Source organism: Canis lupus, chromosome 4 (genome assembly GCF_011100685.1).
Source record: "Canis lupus familiaris isolate Mischka breed German Shepherd chromosome 4, alternate assembly UU_Cfam_GSD_1.0, whole genome shotgun sequence".
NCBI lineage: Eukaryota > Metazoa > Chordata > Mammalia > Carnivora > Canidae > Canis > Canis lupus.
Genome location: NC_049225.1, coordinates 55,915,707 through 55,938,167, shown reverse-complemented (window position 1 = coordinate 55,938,167; position 22,461 = coordinate 55,915,707). Strand labels below are relative to the sequence as shown.

General features: G+C 42.8%; 1 protein-coding gene and 1 long non-coding RNA gene across 4 annotated transcripts in view; one reads left to right on the top strand and one right to left on the bottom strand.

Annotated features, from left to right (window-relative positions):
* LARP1 (La ribonucleoprotein 1, translational regulator) overlaps positions 1 to 22,461 on the top strand; it is an 84,594-nt gene that overhangs the window by 4,457 nt on the left and 57,676 nt on the right. The window lies entirely within an intron of this gene.
* The window catches only part of LOC106558729, a 30,675-nt gene that overhangs the window by 6,840 nt on the left and 1,374 nt on the right, over positions 1 to 22,461 (bottom strand). For all 3 annotated transcript variants that reach the window (XR_005358371.1, XR_005358373.1, XR_005358372.1), the window contains exon 2: positions 20,721 to 20,874. This is a non-coding gene — a long non-coding RNA (uncharacterized LOC106558729). The remainder of the gene's footprint in view (positions 1 to 20,720; positions 20,875 to 22,461) is intronic.

Here is a 22,461-nt window from a genome sequence, read left to right as displayed (position 1 = left end):
CATGCCCTCTTTTGGCAGGACCTTCAACAAGCTCCCAGCCCCCTCTGTTCTGGAAGAGAAGTCCTAGGACGGGGGCTTGTAACCTACTGATGCCATGGACTCTGCTGGCAATCTGTAAAGCCAGAGGACCCCTCTTCAGAATGTTTTTAATTTATTATTTTTTAATTTATTTTTTATCAGTGTTCAATTTGCTAACATATAGAATAACACCCAGTGTTCATCCTATCAAGTGCCCCCCTCAGTGCCTGTCACCCAGTCACCCCGACTCCCCGCCCACCTCCCTTTCTACCACCCCTTGTTCATTTCCCAGAGTTAGGTGTCTCTCATGTTTTGTCACCCTCACTGATATTTTCACTCATTTTCTCTCCTTTCCCCTTTATTCCCTTTCACTATTTTTTACATTCCCCAAATGAATGGGACCATATAATATTTGTCCTTCTCCGATTGACCTATTTCACTCAGCATAATACCCTCCAGTTCCATCCATGTTGAAGCAAATGGTGGGTATTTGTCATTTCTAATGGCTGAGTAATATTCAGAATGTTTTTAAATGTATAAAACAAAATACATAAGAAAATGAATCATAACAAAATATAGTTATCATGATATTTTTTACATGGTGTGGCATCCTAATATATAATTCTTTATTAATAATTAAAAAATGAGATCTGGCAGCAGATATAATAACTATTGTCATTTTAAAGTGATAAACATAAATGACATTATGACCACTAGAATGTGACACGAAAATATCTCATTTCTCTTAGTGACACAGTCACAGGAACTGTCAATATTACTGTGGTCACTGCTGACATTGGTAATGGAACAAAGTATTTAACTTGAGTTAGAGGTGAAAATAGAGATAGAATTTTTCCTTCCAAATTCAGAGAATTCTACTTGTGGACCCGGTGGAGAATCCCTCACTCGAGGATCCTTAAGGAGGAGTCCTCCAGTCCAGCAGCTTACAAACTGTGGGCCATGGAACCCTGCAGATTCTGAAAGGCTGCCGGATGCAGAGGGGGGTGGGGTGAGGGGGAGGCAGTCAAGACAACCAGCCAACCAGATAACCACGTCTGCCTTGGCCTGAGCAGGTTCTTTTTTATTTGAGTTCACGTTAGTGATTCATAAGATTCCTTTGTAAAAAAGAGGATCACCTGTTTGTGTCTGAATGTCAAGAACCTTCACTTGGCCCCACCCATGTCTTCCTAGGACAAGGAGCAAAGCTGGAGCAGGGGCATGAATGTAGCTAGAGGCCTACTGCCCTTTGGTGGCAGGCTGGGGGCTGTGGAATCCCGAGGAGGCGATGGGGAGCAGCTGGGTGGGAGCAAACTTCCCACCACCTCTGCCTGCCAGTCAGTTTAGGGAAGCCATTTCTATGGCCAGGTGTGGGGCCAAGAGTCAGGAGGCCTGAATTTGAGGTTCTAATTGTGTCACTACCTTAAGCTTCTTGTTGCAAAACAGACCCGTGTTCAGAGGACCAAATGAGAAAACATCTTAAGCAGCATAAAAAGCTACTGGAGGTATTTTAGTGTATCTATCTCTAAGCCTGAGACTCATTACTCTACTCTTCCTTGAGGTCTTGTCCCCCATACTAACAAAGCAGATAGTCCCTCTGACCCATGGCGGTGTAACCCCAGCTGGCACGTGACACAGTCAGATTTGTGGTTGAACCGCCAATCGGTCAATCACCCAGCCTGCCAAATGACCTCCTCAGTTCCTCCTATTTTTGTCCCTACTGCCATGTCATGGTCTCTGGCCTGACTTTTCTAACAGTTCCCTGTCTCTCTCTCTTTCTGCTCCAGTCTACCTTCCATAGAGCTCAAGCACTTTGTGATCCTAAGTTTTGTTCATGTCCTTCTGCTTCAAGGCCCATGGTGTCTCTGCCCTACACACCAGGCCAACTCCAGCCTCTGGAGCGTCACGGCCCAGGTTCCTCAGGATCTGCCTTCAGCCTCTCCACACTCTCCCTCCCTCTTGCAGGGAGGCTGCTGCACTCCTGCTGCTGGAGTCTTCCCTGCCTTTACCATGAGCCCAGATCATACTATAAGCCCGAGAGCTGTGGGAAGAAGAGATGAAATTAGGAATGCCTCTCTCCCAGAGGCTGGTCTGGGGGGCAGGAGTAAGCTGAATGTGTAGAGGACTCAGAGGAGTTCTGTTGATGGGGGCATGGGGCAAGTTTGGCTCTGCCCTCTGTCAAGACTTCGCAGGGGTTAATTTCAAAGACTAGCCAGCCAGTAAACTGTGAGGAGAGCTGGGAGCATCTGCACAGTTGGAGAGTCTACTATTTGCTACACTTATCTGAATCAGAGGCAGGAACCAGGTCACCAGGAAAAGAATACTGCTGTGTGATGGGGGAATTCATAGAATCCTGGATTCTTAGAATGTCAGTGCCAAAAGGGACCGTGTAGATCTTTCCTCTAGTCTAATTCTTTTCTGCTTCAGATGGAAAAGTAAAGTACAGAAAAGAGTAATGGCTTGTCCAAAGTCACATGAGTTTGAGGCAGAGGCTGGACAGGAGCCGACATCTGATTTCTTCCCAATCTCCATGTTCTTGGCTCTGGCCTCTGGACTCCAAACGGAAGACTGAATAACTGGTCCAGGACTGATTTACCAACAATGGGTTAATGTGTCACTTCTGGGCAGTGCAACACTGGCCCTTATGTGGGGTTGTCAACATCTTAACCCAAAGAGCCCCAGCCAGGGGACAGTGACAGGTTATAAGTATGCTGAAACATAGAGCCCTCAGGTGGAGGGGCCAGGTGGAACCTAGGGCAGCCTGAGCCCCCAAATCTGATGAGACTGGCACATGCAGGCTTCAAACAGCTTCATTGGGATAGCCCAGGTAGTATTCAAATATTATCATGTATTTAAAAAAAAAACAAATATTATCATGTATTGTGATAGGAAAAGTTGGGAAATAATGCTTTAACCCCTGAGCAGGAGAAATTTTAGGGGTGGTGTGGGCAAATGGTGGAGAAAGGGAGAGTCTGAAGACAAAGGTTCTAGTTCTAACTTCTACTATTTCCTTCTGACTTATATATTCTGGGGGAAAAATAACAGGAGAAATAAAATGAGAGCTATTATTTATTGGGCTCATTCAAACAGTTCTATAGGTAGGTACTACTATCAACTCCATTATACAGATGAGGAAACTGAGTAAGAAAAGTTAAGGGATTTAACTAAGATCCCACAATTAGGAAATGATGAAGCTAAGATTTGAACGCCATCTGTGTTTTCTGTTTTTTGTTTTGTTTTTGTTTTTGTTTTTTGTTTTTTGTTTTTTCTGGATTCTGTGCTCTTAACCACTCTGCCATAAGGACGTGTTTGGGGGCCAGTGGAAGAGAAAGGTTTGGAGTCTTTCAGCCCTGCCACCCTAGTATCTGGGCTGCTGATTCTCCATCTACCCAGACCACCAGGCTTTAGAGGGGCCTGCATCAGGAGGGAAGCAGGCAGTAAGGTCCTGATGACCCCCAAGAAGCAAAGACTATTCCTTCTACTCCAGCCTTCATTGGTTTGAGACTGTCATCCGGTTCTGGGGTGGGTATTTTGCATGAGGAGAACCATGAGCCTCCAGGGAGTAGAGCCCCCAGCCTCAGGGGAGGGGAAGTGGCAAGATATAATTGGTTGCTGCACGACCTGTGAAACTCATAGGAATGAGGCACTTGTTACCATTCTGATCCTCTCTTAAAGAATAATTCCTATTTACAGATAGGGTGACTCTGCCAAGTACTTTATACACGTTGGCCCACTTTAGTCTTCACAACAACACTATCTTGAGTAGCTCCTATTAATATTTCCACTTTACCAGAAGAGGAATCTAAAGCTCCAAGAGTTCATGTAACCTGTCCAAGGCCACACAGTTAGTAAGTGACAGAACCGAGATTTAAACTCAGATCTGGGGAACCCTGGGTGGCGCAGCGGTTTGGCGCCTGCCTTTGGCCCAGGGCGCGATCCTGGAGACCCGGGATCGAATCCCACGTCAGGCTCCCGGTGCATGGAGCCTGCTTCTCCCTCTGCCTGTGTCTCTGCCTCTCTCTCTCGCTCTCTCTCTCTGTGTGACTATCATAAATAAATAATAAAAAAAAATTAAAAAAAATTAAAAAAAATAAACTCAGATCTGCTTGACACCCAAGCCCATGATGTTCTTGACCATTACATCACAGTACAATCTGGCAGAGTAAGGGAAAGCACCGTTTTGGTTCTGTATACCAGACCCAGGTAGGCCACTCACTTCTTAATAGACCTTAGTCATGGAACCTTTGGGCAGGTCTTCTCTGGGCCCAATATCTAGGACTATAGAAAAGCCATTTCTTTTGTCTGCAGTTTAAAATTATTAAAGTAAAGGCAATTTATAAACTGTTATTCATTTTTTTCAAATGGTATCCATTAAGAATTTAAAGAAAGGGAGTCTCTGGCACTACAGAGAGGAGTAAGGCTGGTTTCTGCCCACTTAAAAAATATAGCATAAATGTTAGATGAGCAAAGGTTTTATATTCCCAATAATTATGGAATAGCTTGTTGAACACCAACCCTCCCACTGAGACTTGTCCAATGAGCTGAAAATAACTGTGTGTGTGTGTGTGTGTGTGTGTGTGTGTTGTGTGTGAAAGCATTAGAGAGCTACCAAAGCAACAAGAACCTGAGGGTTCAAGATTCCAGAGATAAGAGAAATGCAGAGAGGTAAGGTCCATATTCAGCTGCCAGTTTGCCCTTCAAGGAATATGCTGTTTCTCAAAAGATGACTAAGAAGCTGAGCAGAAGCTGAGTATCTGAAGGTGTTATGAAGCTGAGATATAAAAGATGGATTTCAGGGTCCACCAAGTAGGAGTATCCCTAATAAACACCCCAAGCTTTCAAATGGAACCCCTAGAGGGTTCTACCCTAGGAGTAGAGGTGACTCAGAAATAGACCAGCTCCACAAAACTGAAGATTAGCATATAATCAATTCAATCCCTTATAAGACTCTTGCTTGAAAAAAAAAAAAAAAAAAGACTCTTGCTTGCCTAAAGTAGAAGTAAAAATTTCTCTGAAGGAAGATAATACCATTTAGGGTATCAACTTTTCATATAATTCTTTTCATATACAATATCTAGCATTCAATAAAAATTTCAAAAAATCTCAGTAGGCAGACCAAATGGCTGAAAACCAAGAGAAAAAATAGACAATAGAAATAGGTCCCCAGAAGATCCATATATTAGTACTGTAAGATATGGACTCTCTTTTTTTTTAAGATATGAACTTTAAAACATGATTTTTATAGTCAAGAAATTAATTGACAAGGGGTACCTGTGGCTCAGTCAGTTAAGCGTGGGCTTAGGTCATGATCCTGGAGTCCTGGGATTGAGCCCTGCATTGGGCTCCCTGCTCAGCAGGGAGTCTGCTTCTCCCTCTGACCATCCTTCCTCTTGTTCTCTCTGTCTCTCTCTCTTTCTCTAAAAAATAAAATATTTTTTTAAAAAAGAAAGAAATTGATTGACAAGATGGTGAATTTCAGAAGAGAACTAGAATCTACCAAGGAAAATCAAATGAAAATTCTGAGCCCAGGGGATCCCTGGGTGGCTCAGCGGTTTGGCGTCTGCCTTTGGCCCAGGGCACGATCCTGGAGTCCCAGGATCAAGTCCTGCATTGGGCTCCCGGCATGGAGCCTGCTTCTCCTTCCTTCTGTGTCTCTGCCTCTCTCTTTCTCTCTCGATATCTATCATGAATAAATAAATAAATAAATCTTAAAAAAAAAAAGAAAAAAGAAAATTCTGAGCCTGAAATACAAAACTGAAATTAAAAAGTCAATAGATAGAAAAAAAAAAGAAGTCAATAGATGCATATAACAGTACAGCATATTAGCACAGCTGAAGATAAAATTAGTGAAGGACAGGCAATAGAAAGTACCCAGACTACAGCACATATAATAAAGAAGAGAGTCATATGGAACATGGTGAAAATGTCTAAATATGTATAATTGAAGTCCCAAGAGAGACTTGCAGCAAAGGGGTGGGTTAGAGAAAAAGGAAGAGGAAGGAAGGAAGAGGAGATGGGGAGGAAGAGAGGAGAAGAGACTCAGAGAAATGAAATGATCCTGGAAGCAATATTGTAATGATAGTCAATAATTTCCAAAGCCCAATGAAAGACCCCAAGCCACAGATTTAAGAATCACTTTAAACTCCATGCAGAATAAATAAAGAAAAAACTGAACTAGGACCTATATGGTATAACTGCTGAAAACCAGAGATAAGGGGTAAATCTTGAAGGCAGCAACAATGAAACTAACAGATTCTCCACAGAAATAATGAAGGCCCAGAAGGCATTGGAACAATATTTTCAAAGCGATGAATGAAAACAGATATTGTGTGAGCATAGATGAATAGTTCTCAAGTTTTATTATGGGTATGAATCACCTAGGCTGGGATAGGAAGAGGAAGAATGTTAAAATTTTAGACTCCCAAATCCCACCCCAGATATTTGGATTTAGCAGCTCTGGAGTAGGGTCAAGGAATAGACTTTCAAGAAGTATTCTGCTGTTTCTGATGCTCTGGGACTGTGGGAGGTTGTTCGCAATGATGGCTGCAACATTCCCACCAGTCCTGTGCCCATGCCCATCTGCAATGTGACTTTGCCACTTTTCCAATCAAGAGATAGAGTTTATTTTTTCTCCTTTTGAATCTGTGCTTACTCAATGGCTTATTTTGACTGATAGATATCAGTTAACATGATGTTATGGTGCATCTGAGCCTTGGCCTCAAGAAGCCTTACATTTTCAGCATTCATGTTTTGGGACACAGCTGCCATGTTAAAAAAAACCTCAAGGTTATCTTGCTGGAGACATTTGGAGAGAAAGGCACAGTCAATATCCAGCACCAACAACCAGACAGATGCGTGAGACATAGGTCTAACCAGGGGAGAGAAACCATATAGTACTTTGAACAGGAAAAGTTTAATATAAAGAATTATCAATTATAATGGGGGGTTGAAGTAACAAGGGACTGACTAATAAGAAGTAAAGAGAACTCTGAAGAATACAAGAATAGCAAATAGAAGGAGCAACCATTAGGGTGGACATAGAGCACCTGAAGTAGAGCCCCCACCCCCCACACCCACTGCCCAGCCCCTGCCCAGGGCTGAGATCCAGATCTCATCCCAGAGGACATGGCAGAGGGGTCACTGCGGTACCATGCCAGTTGCTGGAATTGTGTCCTCCTGTGTTCTAGGAAAGCCATTCTTAGGGAAATGTCTCACCAGAGACACTTTGCTACAAAATCCCTCAAGAGAGATTTCTGGGGAAGCTTTTGGCTGCTGGGTGCTGCTGGCCACTATGCACTGTCAGAGCCCGACGCTAGAGAAGCCATGCACTGCAGAACTGGGCATAGGGGACCCACACACGCTGCAGGATTCTGGTGAAGTGGATTCTGAACTTTCTTACTTAATGTATCCCCAGCTTCCAATACTGACAAAACTGAGGATCCTGCTAGCTGGCAGAGGAAACATATTTAAAGGGCCCATATTCATTTTCCTAGAGCAGGCAAAAAGGATAAACAGCACAGGCCATCTTAGGCTAGCTAGCCCCAGTCAATGCTTCTGACTACATACACTCGTATGAGTGACCTTAGCTGAGACAGGACTACCTCACTAAGCCCAGCCCAAACCGCCACTTTTCAGAATTATGAGCAAATAAGTGTCATTGTTTTTAATCCTTGTTTTGGGATCATTTGTTTATGGCAAAATATTGTAATACCCATGTTGTGAGCAAGCTGGATTGTTTTCTCCTTCCCACTCTTGCAACTTTCCTTGTGTTATTTCCTCTGCCCAAAGTGACATCCTTGGCTTGCTCTACCTGATGGATGTATTTGCTTGCAGCTACTTAATTAATTCATGTTTTGTTGACTTGTAGAACATATGTAGGAAAGCACACAGTCATAAATGTACAGATTGATACATTTCACCAAATGCTTATACAGTGTTACCTACAGTCAGATGCCTCCCTGCATGGTCCATCCAGTCACTAGCCATGCCCCCCAGGGTAAACAGTGTTCTGACATCTTATATCCTGGTTAATTTTGCCTGGCGTTGCACTTTCTATCACCGGGTCATACAGTATGTTTTCTTTTGTGCCTGGCTGCTTTTGCTCAACATTATATTTGTGAGATGCATTCAAGTTGCTATGTGTAGCTGTAGTTTATTTCCATCACTGTATACTTTTCAATTTGGGAAATATAGCACAATTTATATATCTATTCTATTGATGGATATTCAGGTTGTTTCCAGTTTGGTGCTGTTTTGAAAAGTGCTGCATGCACATGCCTTTGGATGAACATAGGTACGTACACCAATCTGTTGGCTGTTCTTACAAATGGGTTATGGAGGCACTCTGGTAGTATATTAAAACTTAAAAATCAAGGGGTTCAGGGTGTCTCAGTCAGTTAAGTATTTGACTCTTGATCTCAGCTCAGGTCTTAATCTTAGGGTCATGGGTTCAAGTCCCGCATTGACCTCCATGCTCCATTAAAATAACCACAACAATTTTTAAAAATAAAAATATAAAATGGCACACATAGATGAACAACTATGAGAAAAGGGAAAAAAAAACAAATATCTCTGCATAGAGAAAAAAAGATACTAAATGAGAAAAATGAAATGTTGACAGAGTTTATGGGTAAAGGAAATAGGAATGATTTTACCACTTGATATTCTATCTTTCCAAATAACTATGTAACAATCATATATGTCAAAGAAACATTTAGTCCATTTAATCTCTAAAGTCTTGCTCAAATACCCCCTCCTTCCAAGCAGCCTTACCATGACCAGATCACTGTAGCCACCCAATGTCTTACTTCATTTTTACACTCTGGAGCAAAACCAGCCTGCAGCAGGGGCACAGTACCTTACCTAGAGAAGGTGCTTTCGAAATATCTGATCCTTTCCCTGCAGTCATAGAAATTTCAGCAACAGCCCACATTTCTCAATACAGCACCCCAGCTTACCAGTAAGAGAAGCAGGAATATGAATCCAGATGACTATCTCCATTTTCAACTTGAAAACACCTGACACACAAAGATTTTAAGCAATAGGCCTCCTGCTGCTCAGCAGATCACTGGTAGGAGCATTCTAAAGGAAAGAGGAATCTGGTGCAAAACATGATCTATCCAGTGTATTCTGAACACAGCAAAAGGGCAAGTGTGGAGATTAAGAAAAAAGCAAAAATTTGGAAACTTGAGCTTTGCATCACCAGCTGTGTCTCTTTGAGCAAGCTAATCTACCTCTCTGAACTCCAGTCCCCTGTCGATCACATGGCAGGGATGGGAATAGACTAATATCCTAGATGACGAATAGGGTTTGACTCTGATTAGGCAGTAGTCGCTGCTTAGAGTGCTACGTTGAGAAAGATTCTGAGGTTTAGTCCAGGTTTAGTGAGAAAGAGTGCTATGATTGATCATTTCAACCACGAGCAGGGGATTTGAAGTTGGTATTATTTGTCTTTTTGAACAAACTGCTCGTCAAGATCCTTTCCAGCCCTGTGTTCAGAGTTTCTGGATTTATTTTATTTTATTTTATTTTATTATTTTATTTTTGAGTTTCTGGATTTAGATCTATGTGTGTGTGTGTGTGTGTGTGTGTGTGCAAATATGATTTGTGCATCATATTTATCCCATAGGCAATTCTCTTAATTCCAAAGGCAAAGGAATTTTAATTATCTTCTAAAACTATAGAATTTTGGGTGCCTGGGTAGCTCAGTCAGTTAAGCATCCTACTCTTGATTTGGCTCAAATCATGATCTCAGGGTCTTGGGGTCGAGCCCCATGTTGAACTCCAAGCTGGGTGTGGAGTCTACTTGAGATTCTCTCTCTCCCTCTCCCTTTGCTCCTTCCTGACCTCCCCCCACCCCACTCTCTCTTCTAAAAGGAATAAAATGAATAAAAAATAAAACTATAGACTTTGTCTCCAACAATTCATGTGATATATATTTAAACAATCTCTAAGACTCTCAGAGATCCTTAGAGATGAAAATGTTTGAACACCAAGTGTTAACTATATAATCCTAACTATTCTTTTGTAATAAATCATATTATACAATTACCATCTTTGACAGCCTTTCCTTTCTGCCCTCCCTTCAAGTTGGAGTTGGTCCTGAGAGGTGGGTGTGTTTCCTGCTTGGTTGTAGTGGGCAGTTGAGTTAGTATCTACATGAATGAGGTGAATGTCCTGGATAGAGTCCCACAGTCCCAAACCACTCAGAATCCCCAGGATTGGCTCATTCATTTGCTCTGTGTGGACCCATCTGGAATGTAATGTGGCTTGGAATTTATGGAGGGAAGTTGACCTTCACCTCATCTGTGAAACAAATATGGTAGGACCATCGGGAGAGTGGTAGGGGTGCTGACTGGACCATGTAAGTAACACATAAATTGTATGTTCATGGTTGCTGAAGGGACCCATGCACAGCATGACAGATGAGTACATCATGTGTGTCTAGCAGAATAGCCAGGCTATCTGAATAGCTTTTGAATCAGACTGCTGAGGGTTTCAACACAGCCCTGAAATTTATAAAGGCATTTTTACCAGCTATTTAACCTCTGTTTCCTCATCTGCAGAATGGGTTTAATAGTGGTACATACTTTGAAGGGTTATTATATGAGATAATTCATGAAAAGCACAAATGTTGAGCACAGGTTAAGTTTGCCCTACATAGAAAATATTACTATGCTATTTTTATCTTAAAATTATTAGCAGTGATTCTAATTATATATACGGTAAAGACTCAGGGATGTGAGTTTCGCTTTTGTAAAGTTTGTGGACATAAAGACAGGGGCTGGAATGGGATGAAATTTTTTATTGATTTTTAAAAAGATTTTATTTATGTATTCATGAGAGACACACAGGGAGAGGCAGAGACATAGGCAGAGGGAGAAGCAGGCTCCTGAGAGGAGCCTGAGGCGAGACTTGATCCCAGGACCCCGGGACCGTGACCTGAGCTGAAGGCAGATGCTCAACATTAAGCCACATAAGGGCCCCTTTGTTGTTGTTGTTTTAATAAGTAATGAAATGCTTCCTTAAAAAAAGTTAGAAAATATAGATGGTAAAAAGAACAAAATAGGTACCAGAAATAGCCATTGTTAATCTTTTGGTGTATATTCTAATGACAATAATGTATATATATTAGAATAGTAAAGGACATTTTACAAAAACAGGATCATACTGAACAGGCTGTTTTTATAACCAGCTGTTTTTCGGTGAGTAAAGGAAAATCTACAGGCAAATGCATTGGTTTCTTATTTGTTTATTTGTTGTAATAAAAACACATCTAACATAAAATTTACCATTTTAAAGTGTAAAGTTCAGTAGTGATATGAATATTCACATTGTTGTAAAACAGATCTCAGTGCTTTTCCATCTTGCAAATCTGAAACACTATCCCCATGAAACAACTTTCTCTCCCTGTTTCCCCAGCCCCTGGTAACCACTATTCCATTTTCTGTTTCTATGAATTTGACTACTTTATTGTTATTTTTTTTAGTGTAAGCTCTGTGCCCAACATGGAGTCAAACTCACGACCCCGGGATCAAGAGTCTCATGCTCCACCAACTGAACCAGCTAGGCAGCCCTAAACCTGACTACTTTAAATACCTCATATAAGTGGAATCATATAGCATCTGTTATTTTGTGACTGGCTTACTTCACTTAACATAGTGTCCTCAAGGTTCATCCATGTGGCAGAACTTCCTCCTTTTTTAAGGCTGAATAATATTAATTTGTATGTAAACACCACATCTGTCCATTCATCCATTGCTGGGGACATGAGTTGTTTCCATCTCATGGCTATTTTGAATATGGCTGCTATGGACATCAGTGTACAAATATCTCTTTGAGGCCTTGCTTTCAATTCCTTTGGATAAATACCCAGAAGTGAGAATCGTTGGATCATTTAGTAGTTCCATTTTTAATTGTTTGAGAAGGCTACATACTGTTTTCCATAGCAGTTGCACCATTTTACATTCCCACCAGCAGTGCACAAGGGTTCCAGTTTCTCCACATCCTCACCAACACTTGTTATCCACCCATTCTTCCTTCCTCCCTCCCTCTTTCCCTCATGCCTTCCATCCACCCATTCTTCCTTCCTCTCTCCCTCCTTCCCTCATGCCTTCCATCCATCCTTCCTTCCTTCTCTGATAGTAGCCATCCAAAGGAGTGTGAGGTGAACAAATGTATTGTTTTAATACAGTTCTAGGGAAACTGTTTGAATTCCTCAAAAGAATAAACACTTTTGACCCTGAGAAGCACAGAATCTTCCTTTTTTTTAATAGATAAGCAACTAATAAACTTTATGTATCAGAAGCATATCAGATCTAATCTCGTTAAACATATTCTGCTTTGTGGATTAACCTCCTCCTCTTCCATCACTCCAAATTTTAGAGTGTTCACTTATGAAAGGATAGTGACTAGTTTTGTGACCACTGCAGCAGGTCCACCCTGGGTACTTGCTTTCTCCTCAAAAGCCAGGCTACCTCCAAATGTCTCTCTCTCTGATGTCCCCCAGCTGTTTGTATCCTTTTCCTTCCTTGGTTCCCCTCTGCTGCTGTCACTTCTGGAATGAGGGGTTCTCCATAGTTGCAGCTCTCCAACTCTGCTCCAACTTCTTTCCCTCCCCGTACCCCCTCAGGAACCAACCCTCAGATCCTTGTCCCCAGCTTCAGGCCCTCTGTTGACTTGCTCCAGCACCTGCTCAGGGAGGGGTGTGTGTGCGTGTGTGAGTGTGAGGTGCGGTACCCAAAACTACATTCCCTTAGCAGTGTGGTTCCCACGTGTGCCTCCCACCACACCACATATCCTTCTTTTATAGAGATACATTCTTTCTCTCGCAACCTGCCCCCTACAAGGCAGCCAGCATCTAATCTGGACCTTCTGAAGAAGCAGCAGGCTGTTACAATGCTTTTGCAGAAACACCAGCTGAGAGACCCTGCTGGCTCCAGCCCGCTGCCTTCCTAAGGGCTTTTCTTGAGCTCTTTAGATGATACGTTATTTTGCCTTAATGCTGGCCTCAGACACTGGCTCTCTCATGAAATAGAACTCTGCCACACCATTTTATCATTTTTTTTTAAGATCGAGTTAAATTTAACACAAAATATTGTTGAGGTTTTAAGTGTATGGTTCAGTGAGGGTTTGGGTTTTTTTTTAGGATTTTATTTCTAGGGAATCCCTACCCCCGGGATCAAAAATCACATGCTTCACCTACCATGCCAGGTAGGGACCCCCAGGTCAATGGAGTTTTGACAAATGTGAACCCCCACAAATTACAATATTTTGATACATAATCAGCTAATTTAGAGAAATTGCAGGATTCCATAGAACTATTGGAAAGAATATGGGGTTTGGAGTCAAGAGACCTGGTTGGTCAAGCCTCCCCATTAACTAGCTGTGTGACTTGGGGCAAGTGCCATCCCCTCTCTGAATCTTTGTTTTTGATCTTTATGGTAAGACCAGTTCTAGGGGCCTCCTCTCACTACAGGCCCACATGACATGACAGGGGTTGAACAGAGGTCATACCAGACTTCCTGAAATTATGCAGAGTTGCTATGTCCTGCCTACATTTGCAAAGTGAAGGTACCTCACCTGGATCCTTTCAATCAGATTCCTGAAGAGAAACTAAAGAAATAATAATTACAACAATAAACAAAGATGTCAGAAATCAGCCAAACTGAGCTCTATCTACATCCTGTAGGAATGTACCAAATGCTTATAAATAAATCCTTCTCAAATTTGTTTGCTCTGGTACATTAATGAAAGAAGATTCTGAAGGGATTAGCTTCAAATTCACAGCAAGTATCAAAAACACACTGTTTGCCAAATAGGTTGAGTTTAGCTATTTTGCTGTTTGGAAGCTAATGTGCCTTGCTAAAAGAGGAAAGGGCTCTCCAACAAAATAAGACGAATCCCTCACATCCGTAGAGCATTTTTGCACTTTTCGAAGCCTTCTTGTTTATTTCTCCTGTGATCTATGCATCTGTTCTACAACAGGAAGCAGGACAGGGATTATTCTGTCTCCTTTTTTCAGGTGTGGTCCTGAGGTCTGGAACAATGAAGTGAATATTCTCACAGTCACCAGTGAGCCCACCTGCTCTGGATTCCTAGCCCTGTGCTTTTGGGGCCTAGCCCCACTGTCTCTTTTGCAAACAAACCAACCAACCCTGAGAACAGAGTCCAGGAAGATCTGAAAATGATAATAACAAGAAGAACATTCAAAGGTAGCAGTTAACAGAAACAGGCATTTGTTGCCTTCCCACTAGGTATTAATGCTTACAATTTTCCCAACAGCCCAATGAGGGTTCTCCCTATTTTGCAGAAGATGAATGGAAGCACAGAGAAGGTTCATGGCTCGCTCAAGCTCATATAGCAAGTAGGTTCCAGAGCTGGGATTCTTCCCAGGCCACTCAGAGCCCAGACTTTGTGCCCCTATGCTGTACTGCCTAGTGTTGCACCATGCTGCAGAAAGAACTTCCTAAAGCTGTTCATGGGTGAGATGAGCAGCCCTGAGATTCAGAGAGGCCCCTGTTCCCAGCACTTCAAGTGGAATCCAAGTGATCATGATCACTATTGAGCAAGGTTTAGAGGGCAGTTACATTTAAGGCAGAGGGCCAGGCCAAGCATCCCGAAGGTCCCTTCTAACCAGAGATTATAGGATTTGTTTGAAAACTCCCAAGGAGGCCAACCTTTCCTATCAGGGCAAGGAGTGACAAGTCTTCTTGGCCCTTGAGCTTCTAGACTGAACATCCTCTCCCAGGTGGCTGTGCATGGATCATCCTGGAAATCTGACAGCATGGTTCCCAGTCCTGGGACTGGGGAGGAGGGATAGTAGAACACAAAATTACAGGGTGCCGGCCGCCTGATTAAATCGGCATGCTGTGTGCAGTGCTGTGGCAATGCAACATACCAGGCTCACTCCCAGGCCCAGGGCCCAGATATTAGTCACAGAACCACAGTCAGAGCTACAGAGGCTCTCAACAGCACCTCATTCAAACACTGCTTTTCACACGTGGAGAAATGAAAGCCCAGAGAGGGGAAGCGACTTGCCAAAGGCCACACAGCATTCATTCAACCAAATATTAAGCGCCTACTGTGTGAAGCACTGTACTTGGGACTGGGTATTAAGGATGAACAAAATAGCCACAAGCTCCAGTCTCATGGAGTTTATATATTATTGGAGAAAATTGGCAAAAGAAGATAAACACATAAAATCAGAGATTGCGATCTGTGCTATGAAGAACATGGAGTATTTCAGCCAAGTTGATCAAGGGAGGTGTCTCTGAGAAAGGGGACTGTTTTAAGCTGAGGCTTGGAGGATGAGAAGTATATGGTGTTTGTGTTTGTGTGTTGGGGACCATGTGTTCTAGGCAATGGGAATTATGCCCTAGAGGCCCCAGGCTGCCGAGAGCTCCATTTTGAGAAGCTGGCACAGTGCAAGGACAGGGTAGAGGAGCAGGGGCTGGGGGGTCAGAGGTGGATGGAGTCTGGAGCACATGGGGTCTTATGGGCTGAGGTGACAGGTCTGGAATTTATTCCTGTTGGAATATGGAGTCACTGAAGGGTCTTTTGCAGGAGAATGGCAGGCATGCCATAATAGTTCCTGCTTTTCTTGGTTGAGGTGCCCTCTGGGAGCCTCATCACTCTGGGAGGCTGGCACAAAACACACCAGGTGGTACAAGTCACACAAAATGAGCTTGGCTATTCTCCGTCTTTATCTAGTGATCTCTATGCACTTTATCCACATTAAGTAATTAGGTCACTTACGTTATTTGAGGTTCCCTCTTCCTACCATGTGTCACAGATCTAGAAACTCAAGTGCTGTGGGATCCTCTGGGAATTGGTGAACCTCTCTGATCCAGTGACTGTTGCTGGGACACGCAGTCAGGCAGCTTCATCAGCTTGCCACAGACTTTTCCCACCTCATTCCTGTGACCAGCACTCATCCTCTTTGTCATAGAGGTATGAAATGTTAGAAACTGCTATCAAGACTGCGAGGATGGGAAGAAACTTCCAGAACATTCAGACTTTTTTTTTTTTTTAATGGGAAAACTAAATTCCAGAGAAGAAAAGAGACTTTTTCTAGGTTCTATAGAACGTAGCAGGAGAGCCAGCCAGGGAGGCAGGCCTCTTTCTACATGCCTTTGTCCAATACCACCCCAGCAGAAAAGGAATCAATGTTTCTCAAAGGGATTCCTCAAATACCTGGCTCAGATTTGCTCTATATTACATGAGTTTGGGAAATGCTCTCTTTCTGAGAGATTCACCATGAATGGTAAAAGCCCACAGTAAATTTAATTTATTTTATTTATATATTTATATATTTATTTTATTTATATAAATATAAATTTAATTTATCCCACAGTAAAACATTTATTTAACATTGGTTAAACCCAGTGGTTCAACAGATTCCATCCTGGTGGTCTATCTATTCACATTCTGGAGACTTTACCTTGGGAAGTGCCACCCTAAACAAACAAACAAAAAAAACCCTGTCTACAGACCCTGCCATTATCACTATTATGCTTGCTATTATCACTGAAGGCAGGAGCCCTAGTTAATACTTGGGCTCATGTGATCATACCTCTCTCCAGGAGCCTTGCATGATGCTGAGTACTCAGGGATGATGGCACAGATCAATTAATCAACAAACACTGCTGATATCTGTTGACTATGGACCTCCTTAGTCACACAGCCTCATCTGAGATAAGGGGCAGCTTACTTCTTTTCTCGGCCAAGAGAAAGGCCTGGGGAAGGAAGCATTGGCCGGAAAACCAAATATCCCTGAAGATCACCAAATGCTAAAGCAACCTGCCCTGCCCCATACCTTCCCTTTCATGGTGGACAAAGCCCACTCCCTAATTTTAAGTTGTTGTTTGTTTTTTTCTTTTTAATTTTATCTATTTGAGAGAGAGAGAAAAAAAAAACAGGAGCAGGGAGAGGGAGAAGTAGGCTCCCTACTGAGCAGGGAGCCCAATGAGGGACTTCATTCCAGGACTCTGGGATCATGACCTGAAGGCAGATGCTTAACTGACTGAGTTACTCAGATGCCCCTAATTTTAAGTTTTAACATACATATGGCCACCTGCAGGAAGGCTTCCCTGACTACCTCTTCCCTGTCCCTCTGGCCTGTGCTCCTCCTTGCCTCATCTTTAATCTCCAGAATTTGTCTATACCATGTGTTTAGTGACTGGGATTGTATCAACCTGTGCAAGGATCTCAATGAGGGTAGTTGGCTGCTTGGCTGGGAGTAACAAACACCAGAGGAAGGGTATGATCTGACACTCACTAGTGTGTGCTGGGCCCATCTAATCACAGCTAAACTCAATTAAAAAGAAAATACTGTGTGGGCCAAACAAAACATGCCTGTGGGCTGAAACTGGCCAGAAGGCTGACCCCTTGCAACAGCTAGAATGTGATCTGGAGAGGGAAGACATTGCATTTGGAATCTATAGAAGTCCTGGGGCTGCCATCAACTAGCATCAGGACTCCAGAGGAACACTTCATCTTTCTGAGAGTTGGTTTCCTCATCTAAAGATTAGGGTAACACTTGCTCTACATTTTTTTGTGTGGGATTCGAAGAGTGTTTGTCTTGATGCTATGCCAATGATAATAATAGCAAATACTTATTCAGTATGTACTATTTGTCAGGTACTGTTCTAAGCACTTTGCATGTATTTACTCACTTAATCCTCACAATAACCCTAAAGGTAAGTGCTGTTATCATCTCCGTTTTACAGATGAGGAAACTGACGCAGAGAGAGATGAAGGAACTTGCCCAAGGTTACAGAGCTGGCAGGTGGCAAAGCTATAAGACCCTACCCTTTCATAAATGTTGGTTCATTTACTGTTCTCAAAGGCATAATGAATTTTCTCAGACAAGTATTTTCCTTTCCCCATTTTATAGACGGAGACAATAAAGCTCAGAGAAGTGAAGTAACTTACCCAACAACACACAGCTAGGAAGTAGGCAAACCTGAATCTGAACTTAACTCTTTTGACCTCAAACCCTTTACTTTTTTCCCCTGTGCTATAAGTAAAGGACAGGCAAGTGGTCTGTGACAAGAATACTGTGCTAGTGTAGGGAGTTTTTTTTTTTTTTTCCCCCCTGGGACAGAGAACATGTCTTGCCCTTTATTGTTTCCAAGAGCAGGGCCCTTCTGTTCTGAGAGCTCAGTACTTGTGACTGATTATGGTCATGTTGCCAGGAAAATTGCCTTCTGACTTTGTTTTAGCTACTAATTTCCACCTGTCTCCATAAGAACTTGGATGTTTCCAGACCCTGGAATAATTGAATGTGGTTGTCTGAGTTTGTCTCACAGGTGGGGCAGGGGGTTTGTATTTTCCATTTGTGCCATGTCTCCTCTGAGGTGCTGGAGGGGTCTGGAATGGAAGGGGCATGACCTGGGTTCTCATTTTGATTCTGCTGCCCTGGCATCCTGGAGCAACTGACTGAACTTCTGTGAGTCTCGGCTCTTTAGCTGCCAACTGGGGACAGTCATCTCTGTCCTTCCCCACGAAAGCCCTTTGGGAAATGCAGTGTGGCAAACCATAGGGGCTCAATAGATGATACAACTAACTATGTGAAGGGAATTTACAGTGATGTGGAGAAAGTGCTCATAATACACTGCCAAGGTGGGAAAGCAAAAAATAAACCTGCTGAATTTGCAATACAATCTCAATTAGGTAAAACGTACATAGAAAAAAGACTAGAAGAAAATACACCAACATGTTGCTGATGATTACCTCTGGGGTGTAGCCTTATATGTTTCTTAAAGTTTCTTAAAGTTAGCACATTTAATTTTCATATTATATCTTATTTAAAAGTACATATATAATTTATATAGTTATATATAATTAATATATTTATTAAAGATATTATATGTTAAGTATATATAAAATTTAGCACTTGGCCCTTGACAGCATCACTCTGGTTACCAAAACATTGACGTGATCAGGACTGATCCTGTAGTCATTCATTCATTCATTTTTTTGTCAAGAAAATACACTAAGGGCCTTCTTTGCGGGAGACACCAGTGATGGATCCAATAAGGGACAGTAAGAAGAATGGAATGCTATCCCTACTCCAAGAAATGTCATAAGCTAGATGGAAGAAAAGGTCTACTCATAAGTAACCATAACTGAAGGAAGAAATAACATAAAAAATACCACATGCTTTAAGAATACTGCCATTAGGAGTTAAGAGTGGGGAGAAATCTCTTCCAGCTGTGGAAATTAAAAAAGATTTCGTGAGGAACTTGGCATTTTGTGCTGAACCTTGAAGGACAAGTAGAATTCTGGACCAGTGGAAATGATATTACTGGCAAATAATAAAAGTAACAAAAGGTGATACTTACTTACCACATACTATGTGCAGGCATTGTGCTATTCAATTACACACATTATCTCCTTTAAAGATCACTGAAGCTCTAGGGGATAAGTAGTTCATTATCATCTCCAATTTACAGATGGGGAAACTGAGGCTTAGAAGTTAAATATTTGCTCACAAAGTCACCAGATGGTCAAGCTGGGATTTCGCACCCAGGACCTCGCTCTGAACAGGAATGTCAGAGTGAGAGGAATTACATGAATTGAGGCAGGAAAGAATGGGGCCCACAGGGTTAAGCCTTCAGGGAGCTTCCTGAAGATAGGAAACGTGTATCTTGCTCATTTGTCTAAGTCCAGGGCCTGGGCAGTACCTGGCACATCGTGGGTGCTTAATAAATATTTGCCGAAGGAAAGAAATAGTGAGTGGTCCACTGCTGCTGGAAAATACAGGGTGTGGTAGAGGTGGCAGGAGAGGAGAGGGGTGTGAGTAGGGAGATTTTAAGCAGAGGCAGGGCTCATCAAAGTCCAGGAAAGAGTCAGAGAACTGGCTTAGGCAGTGTGGTAGGCTGCATTGCAGCGGGGAGAACAATTAGTGGGCAAGCTCATCATGAGACCATTTGAGAAGTGCAGGCATGCCAGGATGGGGAGTGGGGCTGGGGGAAAGATGGTAGCACGGAAGAGGAAGAGGCTGGGATGAGGAGGCTTGGCTCTAACCCAAGGTGGCAGATGTATTAGAAGTTAAATTCTCCATCGGACCACCTTCATTACAAACCCATTCTTTCCGTTTCCTAAGCCCCTGGGGGATGCTTGGCTGCCTCTGAGCCTACTTCCTCATCTGTAAAATGGGGATAATCGTACTTACACAAAAGTGTTGCTCTGGGGGTTAACCAGGTTTTATGGGAACAATCAGTACTCCTCCACCCCCCACCCCACTTAACTATTGATGTCTGCACTGACTTCACAAGAAGAGGTCTAGGCTGAGCCTCCTCCCAGGAACTGAATAAATTTCTTGGCATGTGCTAAAAGACCCAAGAGTTTTCAGAGTTTGGAATAACACTCCCCGGGGTTGGCACAGTAGGTATTGGCCAAAGCCCCACCCCTGCTAACCCCACCCACTCCTCCGTGTCTGCCTCCTGCCCAGGAGCCCAGGATATCAGCAGATAAGGTACACAGCTCAAGTTCTTCCAGAAACACAAGTTCCTTTGGAAAATCAAACTGAAAGAGGAGTAACACTGTACACCTATACGTGTTAAACTTTTTCTTCCTAGCACAGATAACTCGAGGAACCTCCACACCACCTTTTACATATGCTCCCCACAAAAGAATGAAATTTGGTAAAAACTGTACCTTGTACATCCATAAGCCAGATAGGCAGGTATTATGCTTACCGTTTTGTGGATGGAGAAATGGAAGCCCAGGAAGGTAGAGAGGCTGTCCAAAGTCATTCGGCAAAGCCAAAGATGGGCTGGTCTCTGGGCTCTCTGGTCCCTTGGTCCCTTGGTCTCTCAGTCCCCGGTCCCTGGGGCAGCTTCCTCTGTCTCTCTTCAGGAAGTTGTGAGCACCAAGAGCAAGCAAACACATAATTAAATACAAATAGGTATTTGGACCCACTTTATAATTTTTATTTTTTAAGTTTGATTTTCTCACTCTGTGTCTCTGGGTTTTTTGTTTTTTTTTGGGTTTTTTAAAAGATTTTATTTATTTATTCATGAGAGACACAGAGAGAAAGAGAGGCAGAGACACAGGCAGAGGGAGAAGCAGGCTCCATTCGGGGGAACCTGATGTGGGACTCCATCCTGGGACCCCGGGATCATGTCCTGAGCTGAAGGCAGACACTCAACTGCTGAGCCATCCAGCCATCTCTGTGTCTCTAAACATGTGTGTGTCAAAGCCCTGGGCAATAGGCAAGTTAGTTTGATCCTTGTCACTTTCTGCCCAAAGCAAATCTTGTTTTACCTCTTTTTTAGCCTGAGGGCACATATTGCTTAATTACTTGCCCCTCTTCCCCACCCCCCCACCCCAGAAGTTTACATTTTGGGGAGACAAGATTCAACAATTTTAGCATTTTTCCCAGACCCATGTATTTGATTGTCTCTCTGTAAGAACTTGAGGATTTGGCAATGGAAAGAAGAGAGGCAGGCCTTATAGTGTGCTGTGGTAAGAGCAAGGCCTGGGAAGTTAAACTGCCCTGAAACAAGTCACTTTGATATTTAGCTGCTGCCTGTGACCCCAGGCACCCACCTTACCTTCTTTTTTAAAGATTTATTGATTTATTTGAGAGAGAGAGAGAGAGAGAGAGCACGAGAGGGAGAAGAAGAGACAATCTCAAGCAGACTGCGCTGAGCGGAGAGCCTGACTCAGGGCTCACATCTCATGACCCTGAGATCACGACCTGAGCGGAAATCAGGAGTGGGACGCTTAACTTACTGTGCCACCCAGGCACCCAAACCACCTTACTTTCTTTTCTGAACTTCAGTGACCTTCTTTTATGAGTAAAGAGAACAATCACAAGGCCTCACCATGCCAGGCACAGTCAGGACTCAAAAGATATTTGTGGCAAGAATTAATATCTATCTCATTGGGCTATTGTGAGAATTCAATGAGATAATGAACATCAAGTATTTCTCATAAAACCTAGCACACAGTAGCTACTCAATAAAAGTAGCTACTCTTAATTGTTTTTGGTCATTATTAATATTTAGAACTGAGTATATAATGCCACAGTGGGTCAGGAATTTTAAAGACCTGAACTCAAATCCCAATTGCATCATTTAATGTAGAAAAAGCTACTGGATTTAGGATCAAGAAATTCAGGTGTGAGACCTGGTTCTGCCCTGAACTAGCTGTGTGACCTTGGTTAAGTAACTTCACTTCTCTGAACCTCACTGTTCTCATCTGCAAAACAAGGAAATTGAGTAATTGTTAAGATTCCTTTTTCCAGTGATGAGAGCCTCAGTTTAAGTTGTAGTCTTTTACTTTACTGTCTCTGGCCCGTTTGCCCATCTGTAAAATGGCACACTGGTGTTTAGGAGCCTCTTTCTGGGACAGAGCAGGAACAGGGTATGCAGATCCCACGGCCCCTCCAACCTCCAAACAGCAGGCTTAGAGGTGCTTGACTGCTGGGCAGTG